Source organism: Mustela erminea, chromosome 10, assembly GCF_009829155.1.
Source record: "Mustela erminea isolate mMusErm1 chromosome 10, mMusErm1.Pri, whole genome shotgun sequence".
Lineage (NCBI taxonomy): Eukaryota > Metazoa > Chordata > Mammalia > Carnivora > Mustelidae > Mustela > Mustela erminea.
Genome location: NC_045623.1, coordinates 53,713,738 through 53,728,430, shown reverse-complemented (window position 1 = coordinate 53,728,430; position 14,693 = coordinate 53,713,738).

Genomic DNA, 14,693 nt, shown 5'->3' with positions numbered 1-14,693 from the left:
CAACTTAAAATAGAGGATTGGAAACTGGACTTCTTACCTGACACCTGGGATTACTGCTGTCACCTCTGATTGGATTCAGGCTGCTAGAGTCTCTGGACTGTGTATTCCATTACCCATATCTCAGACCACCCCAATATTCTTAGTGCCTCTTAACACTCTTCCTGTCTGTCTTATTTCTGAATCCTCATCAGCGATCTTTTAGGTAGAGATTTGATATGTAACTTTTTTAAAAAAAATTTTATTTATTAATTCGACACAGAGAGATCACAAGAAGGTAGAGCAGCAGGTGGGGGCGGGTGGGGGGAGGCAGGCTGCCCGCTGAGCAGAGAGCCTGATGTGGGGCTCCATCTCAGAACCCTGGGATCATGACCTGAGCTGAAGGCAGAGGCTTAACCCACTGAGCCCCCCAGGTGCCCCTTGATATGTAACTTTTTTTTTTTTTAAATTATTTTATTATTTTTTTTTATTTCCAGCATAACAGTATTCATTATTTTTGCACCACACCCCGTGCTCCATGCAATCCGTGCCCTCTATAATACCCACCACCTGGTACCCCAACCTCCCACCCCCCGTCCCTTCAAAACCCTCAGATTGTTTTTCAGAGTCCATAGTCTCTCATGGTTCACCTCCCCTTCCAATTTCCCCCAACTCCCTTCTCCACTCTAAGTCCCCATGTCCTCCATGCTATTTGTTATGCTCCACAAATAAGTGAAACCATATGATAATTGACTCTCTCTGCTTGACTTATTTCACTCAGCATAATCTCTTCCAGTCCCGTCCATGTTGCTACAAAAGTTGGGTATTCATCCTTTCTGATGGAGGCATAATACTCTATCCCCAGGGGTACAGGTCTGTGAATCACCAGGTTTACACACTTCACAGCACTCACCAAAGCACATACCCTCCCCAATGTCCATAATCTCACCCCCTTCTCCCAAACCCCCTCCCCCCAGCAACCCTCAGTTTGTTTTGTGAGATTAAAAGTCACTTATGGTTTGTCTCCCTCCCAATCCCATCTTGTTTCATTTATTCTTCTCCTACCCACTTAAGCCCCCATGTTGCATCACCACTTCCTCATATCAGGGAGATCATATGATAGTTGTCTTTCTCTGCTTGCCCTTGATATGTAACTTTTTAAAAAATTCACTTATTTGAGAGAGAAAAAAAAAGAGCAAGTGAACACACAAGCAGGTGAAGTGGCAGAGGGAGAGGGAAAAGCAGGCTCCTTACTGAGTCCAGAGCCCTATGGGGGGTTCAATCCCAGGACCCTGGGATCATGACCTGAGCGGAAGGCTCAGACGCTTAACTGATGGAGTCCCACAGGAGGCCTTGGTATGTAATTTTAATGCCACCACAAGAAAGGCTTTTTTATTTCCCCGCCCTCAGACTAAACTTCAGGCTTGCTACTTTCCTTAATGAAAACCCATCTCAATTTAAAATCCTCTGAAGAGAATCCTACTTTAAAATGTGTCCCAACTACTCTCCGGGCCTCACATGCAAATGAGGTTGCATTGCACTGAGTGAGTGCAGAGCCTGTGCACATTTGCCTAGAAAAAGAACAAACTTTTCCCACCAGTAGCCCAGTACCCTCCTTAGGAGACACTGAATTAGGAATTGAACATATAATAGACTCTTTGAGAGCAGGGTGTGCTTACCTTTACTTCTTACATGGTAACATCTTAATCTTGCCAGTAGGAAGAGGAGGGGGATTTTATTCAAATGGGAATGAAATTGAAATTGATCAATTTGTACAAGATCTAAGAGCATAAACTCCTTTATAGTATCTCGCCACCTGTTGTTCTAATCCAGCTAACATTCTTACCTCCATTCCTGCTGACTCAGCCTGGTTTACAGTAATTGATGTCTGCTAAGCTTTCTTTTCAGTTCCATCGCATTCTTGCGATTTCTCTTTGCATTTATTTTCAGAGGGCGACAGTTGACCTGGAGACTCACATCCCTCAGGGATATTTTGAGTCTCCCTCAATATTTTCCCATGTCCTTAAAGCCAACTTAGATTCTGTAGCCTTTACCTGAGGCTCTACACTTGTTCAGTATATTGATGAGCTTTTACTCTGTAACTAAACTGCACAGAATCTTCTTACTGACTCCCTCATTCTCCTAAAGGCAGGCACTGACGGAAAGCAGCCAGAAAGCCTCCCAGAGTCTAAACTTTAATGGGTACAAACAACTGTGACCTACTTAGGACATGAACTCTCTCAGGGGACTCAAAAAGCTCACTCCAAAATGACATGAGTCAATTTTGTCCATCCCTCTCCTTCAAACTACACACATCTCCAAGGGCAGCTGGCTATGGCCACCAATGGATTCTTAACTTCACTGCTTTTGCTAAATCCCTGTGCGTATGCTCGCCCTCCATGTTACCTCAGAGCCCATTTCCTGGCCCCCAAAGTCATTAATTTCCTTTGAAGCCCAAAAGGCTTCATTGTCACACCCCCAGCTCTCAACTTACCTCATTTTGACAAACCTTTTCACCGATACTGCCATGAAAATAAAGGGATTTTTGCAGGACAACATTTTACCTCTCAGATAAGTCCTAAAGCATATTTCCCATCTCAGTTGGACCCAGGAGCAGCAGGCATGGTTCTGTGCCTGTGTGTGGCGGCTGTGGTAGCTGTGGCAGCTGCCCTCATTGCCAAGGCCAGTACTCTCACATTAGGCTCCCCTCTTGGCCTCTAGGCTCCCCAGGCTGTGTCTGCTCTCTGACAAGTACATAAGACAGCATCTCCCTACGTGGCCCCTGACGGTGTATGAACAAGCCTCTGTTAACAGTCCTTCCATCGTCTTACATCGTTGTAACACTTTATTTTTTTTTTTAAAGATTTTATTTATTTATTTGTCAGAGAGAGAGCGAGCGAGAGCGAGCACAGGCAGACAGAGTGGAAGGCAGAGGCAGAGGGAGAAGCAGGCTCCCTGCCGAGCAAGGAGCCCGATGTGGGACTCGATCCCAGGACGCTGGGATCATGACCTGAGCCGAAGGCAGCTGCTTAACCAACTGAGCCACCCAGGCGTCCCATCGTTGTAACACTTTAAATCTGGCTGTTCTTCTGTTGCTTCCTGACGATTCCATGTGATTGCCTTTCAACTATGGAATTGGTCCCAAAGCCACCAGAAAACTTCTTAGATACCCCTTAAACAACCCAGACTTACTTCCATTTTGCGATGGCTCTTGTAAATGACATTTCTGGGAAGACGTAATAACTGGCTATGCCTTAGGTTCCCCACATGAAACACGGGGAATATTCTTTGCCTACCGTAAAATCAGCCTGAATTGCTAACCTTACAGATCTTACAAAAGCCTGCATGCTGATGAAAGGAAAAACTGCCTCTATTTACACTGACTATAGACATGTGTTTTGCTTTGTTTTTAAGGTTTTGGTTTTTTGAGAGAGAGAAAGAGAGTGGGATGGAGAGAGAGAGAGAGAGTCTGAAGCAGACATGCTTTTTGAGTCAATTATACTATCAGCACTCCTACTGCCAGTGGGCATATTCAGTCCTATTACAGAATACGCACCTCCCTTCTAAAACTGTTCATTGTTCAGCTCATATAAAGAAATGGATACCGTATCGCTGGGGAATGTATGGCTGACAAAGCTGTGAAGCATGTAGCCTAAATAGAACCCCTATCTTTCACCACCCAATTTGTAAACGTGACTGATATTCAAATGTCCCCAAATCTGAAAAAGACAAATGAGTACAAAAGGGCGCCAAACCTTATTTGTGGAGCATAACAAATAGCATGGAGGACATGGGGACTTAGAGTGGAGAAGGGAGTTGGGGGAAATTGGAAGGGGAGGTGAACCATGAGAGACTATGGACTCTGAAAAACAATCTGAGGGTTTTGAAGGGATGGGGGGTGGGAGGTTGGGGTACCAGGTGGTGGGTATTATAGAGGGCACGGATTGCATGGAGCACGGGGTGTGGTGCAAAAATAATGAATACTGTTATGCTGGAAAAAAAAAAAAAAAAAAAAAAAAGGGCGCCAAACAATTAGACAGATTATACATTGGGCTAAACGGACTTCTGTGGTCCCCTTTCTTTCGAACTTTTGCTTTGCATTTATCTCCCTTCAGATGGGAGATAGTCATGGAATTAAAAGATAATTGGTTCTGCTCTGGCATCCACAAAGTTTCTGACCAAATTATTGCCCAGTGTACTACTTATAAACCTCATCAGATTTTTAGAAGAAACCAATGTGCTTCAGGAAGTCTTCCGGGGCCCACATTGCCTCTTGGGGTACTCCTAAATGGGTTTTATAAATTTGTCTCCAGCTATAGGCTACATGGCTACATAAGCTGTGCGTTACTTGTCTATGTGTTTAGTGGATGGACTGAAATCTATGTAACTATATGTGCTGATGCCACAGAGTGGGAAAGAAATGAAAAACTGAGATTATTCCTTGTTTTGGCCTGTTATGGATTGAATCAGATCAAGGAACTCATTTGACAGCAGAAACAAGCCATTTGCTTGCAAAACCTTTGAGATACTCATTGAAATTCCATACCCTGTACTATCCTCAATCCTTGGAGCAAGTGGAACATAAAAATCAAGGCATAAAGAAGACTTTAGAAAAAGTCTGTCAGAAAATGGACTTAAACATCCTCTCTTGTCCTTATAAAAATCTAGAATAGTCCATATAGGGGACATGGCTTATCCCCTTTTAAAAGATAATGTTGGGTCACCCTATGCCTACTAGCATCTCTAAGCTTCCATTCCTAGATTGAGTGAACATTATGGGGACTGAGGTGAGCAATGTGATGTTAAGATTAGCTATATGCAAGAATTAGCTAGTATTCTTGGGACAGATCATCAACAGGTAAAAAAGTCATGACATCCAAATAACAGATGAGTTTTACCCTCCCTTTCCAACAGGAGATTGGGTATACAACAAGGTTTTTAAAAGATAGGACACACCGTCATCTCCCTGGGAAGGACCTTATTAAGAAGTATTGGTAACCACTTAGGCTGCCTTAAAAATGACAGGAAAATCCTCCTGATTTGTGTACATATGTGCACCAAACTAAACCCAGATCAGCATTCCCAAGACAACTGGAAGAGCATTCCTACAGGTGACCTTGAAGCAAGGATTTCTAGGATTAATTCCCAAGTTTAAGAAGCATATGACATCACAGAGTAGATATCTTTCCCCAAGAACAGGATTAGCAAACTGTATTTCCACCTATTTTCTACCCCCACTAAATCTTCTAATCCACAAAAAACCGAAATGAAACAAATTAAAATAATGCTGTTACTTTTAATGCAGCCTCCCATTTTTTTTGCCATTTAATTAAAGATAACTAAAGATTGCTTATCTCAGTGGTACCTTTTCTCCCTCTGATCCTCCACTATGGCCTTTCTCTCAAAGTTTCTCCCTTGTGTTAACCCTTACTGTTTTCTCAACAGGTCAAACATAGATCTAACATTCCCTTATACTGGTTTTCCAAACACTGACCACTTTAACTAACTAGTTTGGTTATTGGTTGTATCAACATCTAGATCATGCAAAAGAACCTGAGCTGATTTTTGTTCTGCCAGTGTGAACCAGCTCTGGAAATGGATGTATGACAGGGTATGATTTCCACAACCAAGAAAATAATACTACTCTGTTTGGCATTCTGTTGTGTTGATGGGTCATGAAAGCCTCTATAGATTCTCAAGGATGGTTCTTTGCTCAGGTGAAGTCATTAGAAGGGAGTTTTCCCCTCTGTGTTGGAAACAGGAATGGTGGGGCACCTGGGTGGCTCAGTCATTTGAGTGTCTGAGTCTTGATTTTGGCTCAGGTCATATTCTCAGGGTATTGAGATTGAACCATGTTGGACTCCCTGCTCAGCATGGTTTCCCTGGGATTTTCTCTCTCTTCCTCTTCCTTTGCTCCCTGCCCCCAGTCCCCGCTAACATGGGCTATAAATAAATAAGTAAATAAATAATCTTAAAAAAAAGAAAACAGGAATGGTGCTGGATCCTTCCTAGGTGACATACCAAGGCAATATTACAATCAAGCTTTGATTTAGTTTCACAGGTGACATCTTCAAAGATGTCTCACAAAGGTCATAGATGGCCTTGGCACCCACTCTTATGGTACGGACACTTGCCAAATCACTAGATATTAACAGCTTAGCTCATAAGCCACCCTTATATAATCTGGGGTAGCTCAGCTGCTCTTCTGATTAGGTTGCCCAATACCGAAGAATACATAAGTATAGACCAAAATTCTTGGCAAGGTAACACAATCACGCCTCATAACTGCCAAAGCCAAACTGTAGGTCTTCTATATTAGATGTTTTGCAATGTGTTATGCTCCCACAGACCGATGTAAACATACACGGAAGATGGAGTTATGCAGATGCCAACATGACAGATGATGAAACGAACCAAACTCCAACCTGATGGGTCGAAAGTTCTACTCTGATCTTACTTGACAATGTAATGAAGGATTCAAAAATGGTCAGGACAATTTGGACTTGGATACCTGATGCTTCCATCACCATTTCTTCTTTTAAATGTGAGCCAAAGCACAAACTTGGGCACCTTGTTCATAAAGTACTGCCCCATAAACATACTAAGTGTTCTAGGCACCATGTCATAGAAAATCCACGTGTATGTCATAATTCTATGTTCTTTTCAGCACTGAGACCCCTTTTCTTAGGCTTTGAAAGCTCTGAGTTGGAAAAGGCATATTGATTTTTTTAAAAAAAGATTTTATTTATTTATTTGACAGAGAGCATAAGCAGGGAGAATGGCTGAGAGAGGGAGAAGGAGAAGCAGGCTCCCCACAGAGGAGGGAGCCTGATGCTGGCTCCATCCCAGGACCCTGAGATCATGATTTGATGTGAAGGCAAACACTTAACCAACTGAGCCACCCAAACGCCCCAGCATATTGATTATTTTGAGTTAAAGGCACTTAAAAAACAGCCAGTGCAAGAAGGATGCTCTGATTTCCCCTTTTTCCTTCTTAAGGCAGAGGTTAAAACGACCATGGGAGAACTGCCCAGCCTATGCCATGAGGAAAGAAACATCCTCATTGCCAGAAATGGGAGTCAGGCTCAGTGGATTCTGTACAAACCAACCTTGTTAAAATAACTCTTAATATTCCTTTGTTCTCCTCATTTATTTTAGTTGCTTTTCCATAATTGCCATCCTTTATTCAATGTAGTATATAAGCATTTAGGTTTTGCCGCTTCTTTGGGTTTTCATTTCCCTATGAAGTCTTCTGTGTCATATAAAACTAACATTAAATAAATTTATATTTCTCTTGTTAATGTGTGTTACATCAGTTTAATTCTCAGGCCCAGCTGGAGACTTTAAGAGAGTAGAGGTAAAATTTCTGCTTTTCCTACAAAAGCAATCAATAGAACCTTTCTCTGAGGGGGCCATATATTGGACTTAGCAGAGGAAGATTTCAAAGCAATTATTATGAACATATTTAAATAAAGGAACTAATATTTTAAAATGTAAACAAAAATATAACAATTATTCATCAAATAGAGAATGTCTAAAGAAATTAAAATGAAGAAATTTGATTTGAAAAAGCAAGTAGAAATTCTGGAATTATAAAGTATAATTAAGATGAAAAATTCACAAGAGGGGCTCAATTACAAATATCAACTGGCAGAATAAAATGAGTCTGTGAAATTGAAGATACATTAAAAATTATAAGAAATTACAGAAAGAAAAATGAACAGTCTCTGAGACCTAAGGAACACCAACAAGTGATCCAACATAAGTGTCCCAGAAGTAGAGAAGAGAAAAGGAAAGAAAAAATATTTAAGAAATAATGCCAGAGGACCTGCATGGCTCAGTTGGTTAAACGGCTGCCTTCAGCTCATATCATGGTGATGGGGTCCTGAAATGGAACCTGCATTGGGCCCATGCTCAACAGGGCGTCTGCTTCTCCCTTTGCCCTTCCCCACACACTCATGCTCACTTGTGTGCATGCTCTCTCTCTCAAGTGAATAAATAAAATCTTAAAAAAAGAAATAATGCCAGAAAATAACTAAATGTATATATATATTTATATGTGTGTATTATATATACATTTGTGTGTGTGTGTATTTTAAAAGACCTCTGTATTACTCTGCTCAGGCTGTTGTAACAAAAATACCTTTATTGGGTGGTTTAAACAACAGACATTTATTTCTCATAGTTTTGGAGGATAAGTCCTCTTGGTGAGAACCTCCTTCCTAGCTTCCAGATGGCTTCCTGCTTGCTGTGTCCTCACATGGCAGAGAGAATGAGCTCTGGTCTCTTTTCCTCTTCTTATAAGGTCATGAATCCCAACATGGAAGCCCCTCCTCATGACCTCATCTAAACTTAATAATCTTACAAAAGCCCCACCTCCAGATACCATCATACTGAGGGTTAGGGCTTCAATATATGCACATTAGGGGGACACAAACATTCAGTCTGTACAGCATCCTGCAAATGAATTTAAGTGGTCCACTAGAAAATATTTAATACAATAAAAGCAATAAAGAACAGAAAAGCAAAAGAATGCATGATATATAGGTAAATAAATCCAAATAAAATTTCAACAAATACATTGAAAATAAAAGCATTCAAGAAACATATATTAGAATGGCCATAGATAAAAAAACTGACAATACCTGTTGCTGGTAAGGATGCAACAGGAACTCTCATTCATTGCTGATGGGTATCAAAGAGAAAAAGACTCCTTGGAAGATAGTTTGGCAGTTTCTTACAAAGCTAAACATAGTCTTACCTTATGAACCAGCAGTGTGCTCCTAGGTATTCACCCAACTGATCTAAAGACTATGTCCTAAAAATGCTGCAAATGAATGTTTATAGCAGCTGTATTTATAATGGCCAAAAGCTAATAATAGGTGGATAGATAAACAAACTGTGGCACATTCATAGAATAAAGTGTTAGTTGGTGATAAAAATATATGAAGCCGTGGTAAGGCATGGTAAACTTTAAATGCATATGCAAAGTGAAATAAGCCATTTTAAAAAGGCTATATACTCTTTAATTCTAATATGTGACAATGTGGAAAAGAGAAAACTGGAAACCGTAAATATGTGAGTGATTTCCAGAGTTTGGCAGCAGGTAGGGGTCTGATGGAAGGTTCAGTAGATGAAGTACAGGGATTTTTTTAGGGTGTTGAAAGGATTCTTTGTGATAATGTAATTGTGGATATGTGACACTATGCATTTGTCAAAACTTTAGAGCAAAAAGAATGAACTTTAATTGTGCAAATATTAAAAAATCATTTAGGGGGTAGAGGAATCACAAGATTGAATCCAGTACATCAAACTGTATGTAATTCAAATGCATAGAACAACCTCATGGAAGGGGCTTGGGTAAGAGGCACTGACCTATGTAAGTCTGGAAATAAATGAAGTCTGTAAAAATAGTGATGAAAGAAACTATGCACACGCATTGTCAGTAGTTGATAGAGTTATTTCCCATGGACATACAGCTTAACAAGTCGGATACTGCTATTCTGGAATCGAACAGTTAAGTAAATTCAGACTTCCATTCAGATGGTGGGAGTCAGATGTCAGATGATGTCTCATTGTTGATACATGATAACTCATGTTGACAGTATGTATCCTTGATAAACAAAAGGAAAAGGCTAGAACTATTCAAGTGGTAATGGACTAGAGTTTGAAGCATTAGTATGAACTCATGTTAGGCTTAACATCAATACAGATGCTTATATGCAGAAATGTGTACATGTACAGATTAGTATATACATATGTATTTCCTTGCTCTGTCATCTGAGCAGGCCTAGAAACAGTAACACTCCAAAAGCAATGAGCACACTTAGTGCTCAGATCTTGGTGTCTAATACCATTTGCCCATAAAAGGAACCAGGGTTTCTTAGAGAACTGGTTGATTCTAGGACTAGGGTGGGAAATATACAAAATGAACCTGGACCATCCTACAGTGTCAGAAAGCAAGAAAGTTGTTCAAAAGCAAGCTAACAAACATCCATGGTGTTGGAAGTATATCTAAAGGAGCTTAAATGAAAGAACTCCCAATGGCGGGGACAGAACAATCCAAGCAATCACATTTGTAAAGTACTATTGGATAGTAATCCAGATTATAAAATAAGTACCAATGAGTCCATACTGATGTAAATAAGTGATTGAATAAATATTAAATGGGGGGGGGAAGATCTCTCATATAGAAGAATTCCAAATAGTTCACACAGATATTCTGGCCTCAAAACAGTGGAGTATAACTCCCTACTCCTTAGGTTTGGGCTGTGTATAGTGACTTCCTGCCAAAGAATACAGCATGAAAAGGAGGGAAAAAGGAGTGACTTTACAGTGGAGAAAACTGACAAACATTACCTGAGCTGGTCAAGGTCAACATCAAGAGTTATAAGTCATGTTGATAGTATATATACTTGATACAATGTGATGAAAATGGCACTTTACCTCTGTGATCTTCCCTCTCAAAATACACAACTCGAGTCTAATCCTAAGAAAAACACAATAATGGAGGGACATTATACAAAGAGCCTGACTAGTACTCTTCAGATACATCAAAGTCATCAAAAACAAGGCTAGTCTGAGAAACTCTCATGGTCAAGGAGAGCCTAGGTAGACATGATGAGCAAATGTAATGTGACATCCTAGATGGCACACGGCATCAGAAAAAGGTTATTAGAGAAAAACTGAGAAAATCTGATTGAAGAATTATCAATAGTGTTCAATATTGGTTTATTAAATTTAACAAATGTACCATACTAATGTAAAATAGGGGAAAATTAATGTAAGTTGTGTGAAAACTCTGTACTTATAATCTTTGTAATCTTTCTATAAATCTAGAACTTTTAAAAATACAGTATTTGAAAAATATATATATGTGTCTATGTGTGTGTGTGTGTATCATGCAAGCAAGCAATAACCATAAATAAGTTAGAATGGCTCTAATAGTATCAAGTAAAATAGAATTTAAGACAAATATTTATAATAGATAGAAGGTGATATGTCCATAACGTTCATATGATGAAATATTATGCAGCAATAAAAGGGTATGAATTGGGCGCCTGGGTGGCTCAGTGGGTTAAGCCGCTGCCTTCGGCTCAGGTCATGATCTCAGGGTCCTGGGATCGAGTCCCGCATCGGGCTCTCTGCTCAGCAGGGAGCCTGCTTCCCTCTCTCTCTCTCTGCCTGCCTCTCCGACTACTTGTGATTTCTCTCTGTCAAATAAATAAATAAAATCTTTAAAAAAAAAAAAAAAAGGGTATGAATTACTGATACCTACTACAACATGGATGACCCTCAAAAACATTATGCTGATTGAAAAAAGCCAGATACAGAGGACCTATTGTTATGGGTTCCATTTATATCAAATGCCTGGAAAAGGCAAACCTATAGAGACAGCAAGTCAATTAGTGATTGCCTCAGGCTGGAGGTAGAAAAGTGGTTTGGCTGCAAGTAGGCATAAGGGAATCTCTTTGGGGTGATGGGAGTGTTCTAAAATGGGATTGTGATGATTGCTTTAAATTTAATTTTACTGACACTCATTGATGTACATTTAACATGAGGCAAATATTTGGGGGGGACTGAATCTTCTGATGTGTAAATTATATGTCCATAAAGCTGTTTAAAACTTTAAAAAAAATTTTAACTCTGTAGATAAGTTAATGACTAATAAGCAGATTATTATCAATGTCTGCTTTGTTTTGTCTTTTTAAACATTGTAATGCAATTTTGCCCTACTTTCTAAGAACTTAAATTAGAGTTCTTGTCCCTTTTTCCTTTGCAGTTGGAGAATGTGTGGCACTCTGCTGAATAAAACAGTAACTCTCTTGTGACTCCTGCCGGTGTGAGGTGAAATCCTTCCCAATGCCCAAAGAAAGCCCAGTTTCTGGGATCTTCCTCAAGAGCCATGGGATCTTCTGGTCTTTGCTGGGAATCTGGGAGGCAGACACAACAGCTGGACAACCTTCAGGATGCTTAGAATTCTGTCCCTTATGGCTTACCAAAGGGCAAAGCTAAGGTCAGTTGGTCCTTCCCTGTGGGATTGTCGCTTTTATCCAGCCCACAGCTCCGTTGTGGAAGCACACCTCAGGAAGAGCAAAGCCTGTACAAAGAGGTCATTCATACCTCTTTGCTCTTTGGGTTGGTTCTTTGTGGCTGATAGACCCCCAATGGGACCTGTGAGTTCATACCAGCCTGGATGAATTATGAGAAATTATTAGGTTGGTGGGAAAAAGAGAGCTATTCTGATTATTCTTACTTCCCAGCACTTTTTGAGGTGTCCTGTCTCTAGATCTTTGTAAATACTTCTCCCTTCCGTCATGTCTCTCTTCCACCTGGGGAAATCATTTTCCACCTTCAAGATTCAACTCAAGTGTTTCTTCCAAGAAGCTTTCCTTCACCTTAATGAGGCATACTCTGCTTTGTATGCCTTGGGGCTTGGTGCCCATCTTGGCGTTTATCTTCCTTGTACTGTATTATAATCATGTTCTCAGCCTTAGACGAAGAAGAATATCCTGAGGTGCTGAGTTGAATTGTTGATTCTTCTCTATATCCCAAGTACACCTAGTACAATGGCTGACATGGAGAAAGCTCATAATGAATATTTCATTACTGAGCAAGGAATAACTAAAAGAAGAATGAAGAGAGACCAGACTCCAAAGGAAACTTTGTGAAGTTTCCTCTCACCCTATTCCTGAATCCCCCAGTGAGCCTGGGTTGCCACACCCTTTGTGGGATCTGTGCTATTTCTAGCCCATTTTTAAAAAACATTTTTATTATAGGTTGAAACATGTAACTTTGAAAATGGTCTTTCAAGCTCATGGCCTTCAACCCTAGAATTAGGTTGCAAATATGTGTCTTTGGTTGCTAGTAATGAAAAAAAGATTGAGTGGGGAGAACTTTCCATGGGAAGGACATATAATAATGTTACAAAGAGCAGTCTTTATAACATTGCAAGGGAATGTTTTTTTCAAATGTTTTACAAATATGTTGGGCAAGAGGATGACTTCTAGGTCTCACCAGTTCTTTCTTTATGATTCTACTGAATGACTTGCAAACAGGCCACACTGCATTGTTCTTAGCCAAGATAAGCACTTAAAAAATGCATTGGTTCATGTTCTGCCTCCCATATTTGTGAACTAAGCTCATTACATATTTCCTTCTTCTCTCTGAGCAAAGAATTTACCAAGATAAACAGATACATAGTATGTCCTGAAACTCCTGCAATGCACCTCTTTAATAAACTTGACCTCCTTTTCTCCTGATTATACACACCTCTTTCTAGAAATATACTTCTTCCACTGTTACTGTTCCCTGGAAAGCAGTTCTCTTCCTAAATTCAATGCACACCCAGATATCCTTCGAAAATTCTTGTTGTGTTGTACTTGATGAGGTTTGACTCGTAGTGTTTCTTTCTTTCTTTCTTTCTTTGTTCTAGTATATGGGGTTTTGTTGAAATGTAACCTCCCTTAGTGCATCAATTCAGGATAAATCCACACTTCTTCCATGCTCTCACATAAAAGCCTAATGCAAGGTAGACCCCTGTGTGAGTGACTGTTCCCTCTATCTCCTGGAAGGCAGAGACAAGTTCTTGTTCCCTGCCTTATCCTCACGGCCCAGCTGTGGGCCTGATACCTAAGAGGCACTTGGTAAATGTGACTTTTAAATTTTAGCCTTTAGAAGCAGAGCATGACTATGTTTAGCACTTGTAGGGCCAGTGTTAGCAGAAGTATGAGAAGTTGGGGATATTTGGGCAGCATTTGAGAATTCATGGTGGCAAGGAAGATCTCTCAGATGAAGAAAGGGAAGGAAGCTAATGGGAGGCAGTAAAAGGAAAGAGGAATAAAGAAAGAACTGACATCTGTCAGACTGAGCTTTTCCTCCTGCTTGCCCTCAGTTCCAGGACCTGCTGAATTTGTTTGGGTTTTTCTTTGTAGTACCTTCCCACCTGCTCCAATTCTGATGAGGAGAGCTGTAGTGCAGAATGAGTAATTGTAAGCAGGTGGAGAACAGCAACTGAATGTAAAGGTTAGGAATTTATTTAGCCAAGAAATTTGAAGTTATGTTAAAATGCCAGGCTACATTATAATGTTTCGCTGCTCAAGGGGTGGACCTTCTAAGTGACTAATCATCTTTCCCCTATCAAATGCAGTATGCTTTAATGGAAACAGTCCATGAACAGCCTGGTGTTTCATTTCTCCAAGGTCTTCCAGAGTTGCTGCTGGGTTGATTTGGAGGGTTGGCTGGGTTGGGCTAAGGTTAAGCCAAGAAGGTCTTAAAGTAAGTGGCATTTGGGGTAACTACTATATGTTTCCAAAGAATAGGTGATGATGACAAAGAGATGTGATCTGAAAGGTATGTGACTTCAAAAGCGTGCAGCTTTAGTCTTTTGCTTGATTCTTATTTGTCAAAATAGCCCAGGGGATTCTGACCAAAGGTCTTGTTGGAAGAAAAATTGCAATTTGCCAAATCCCTTTTTTTTTAAACTTCAACTTTTTAAGAAGTAGAAAATAAACATTGGTTGGAATGCAGTTGTCTTTTTGTTTAATTGTGAAAACATTTTTAGGATATCTCAAATACCCTCCAAAATTTGGTAGTTAATATTTCAAGTATAAATATTTAAATGAAGTGAGAAACTTGCCTATAGGGAAAAATGAGAAATTTTGAGCTCTTCATTTGAGTTCCAGGTGTACCATCTGTATCTTTGTACCCAAGTGCTT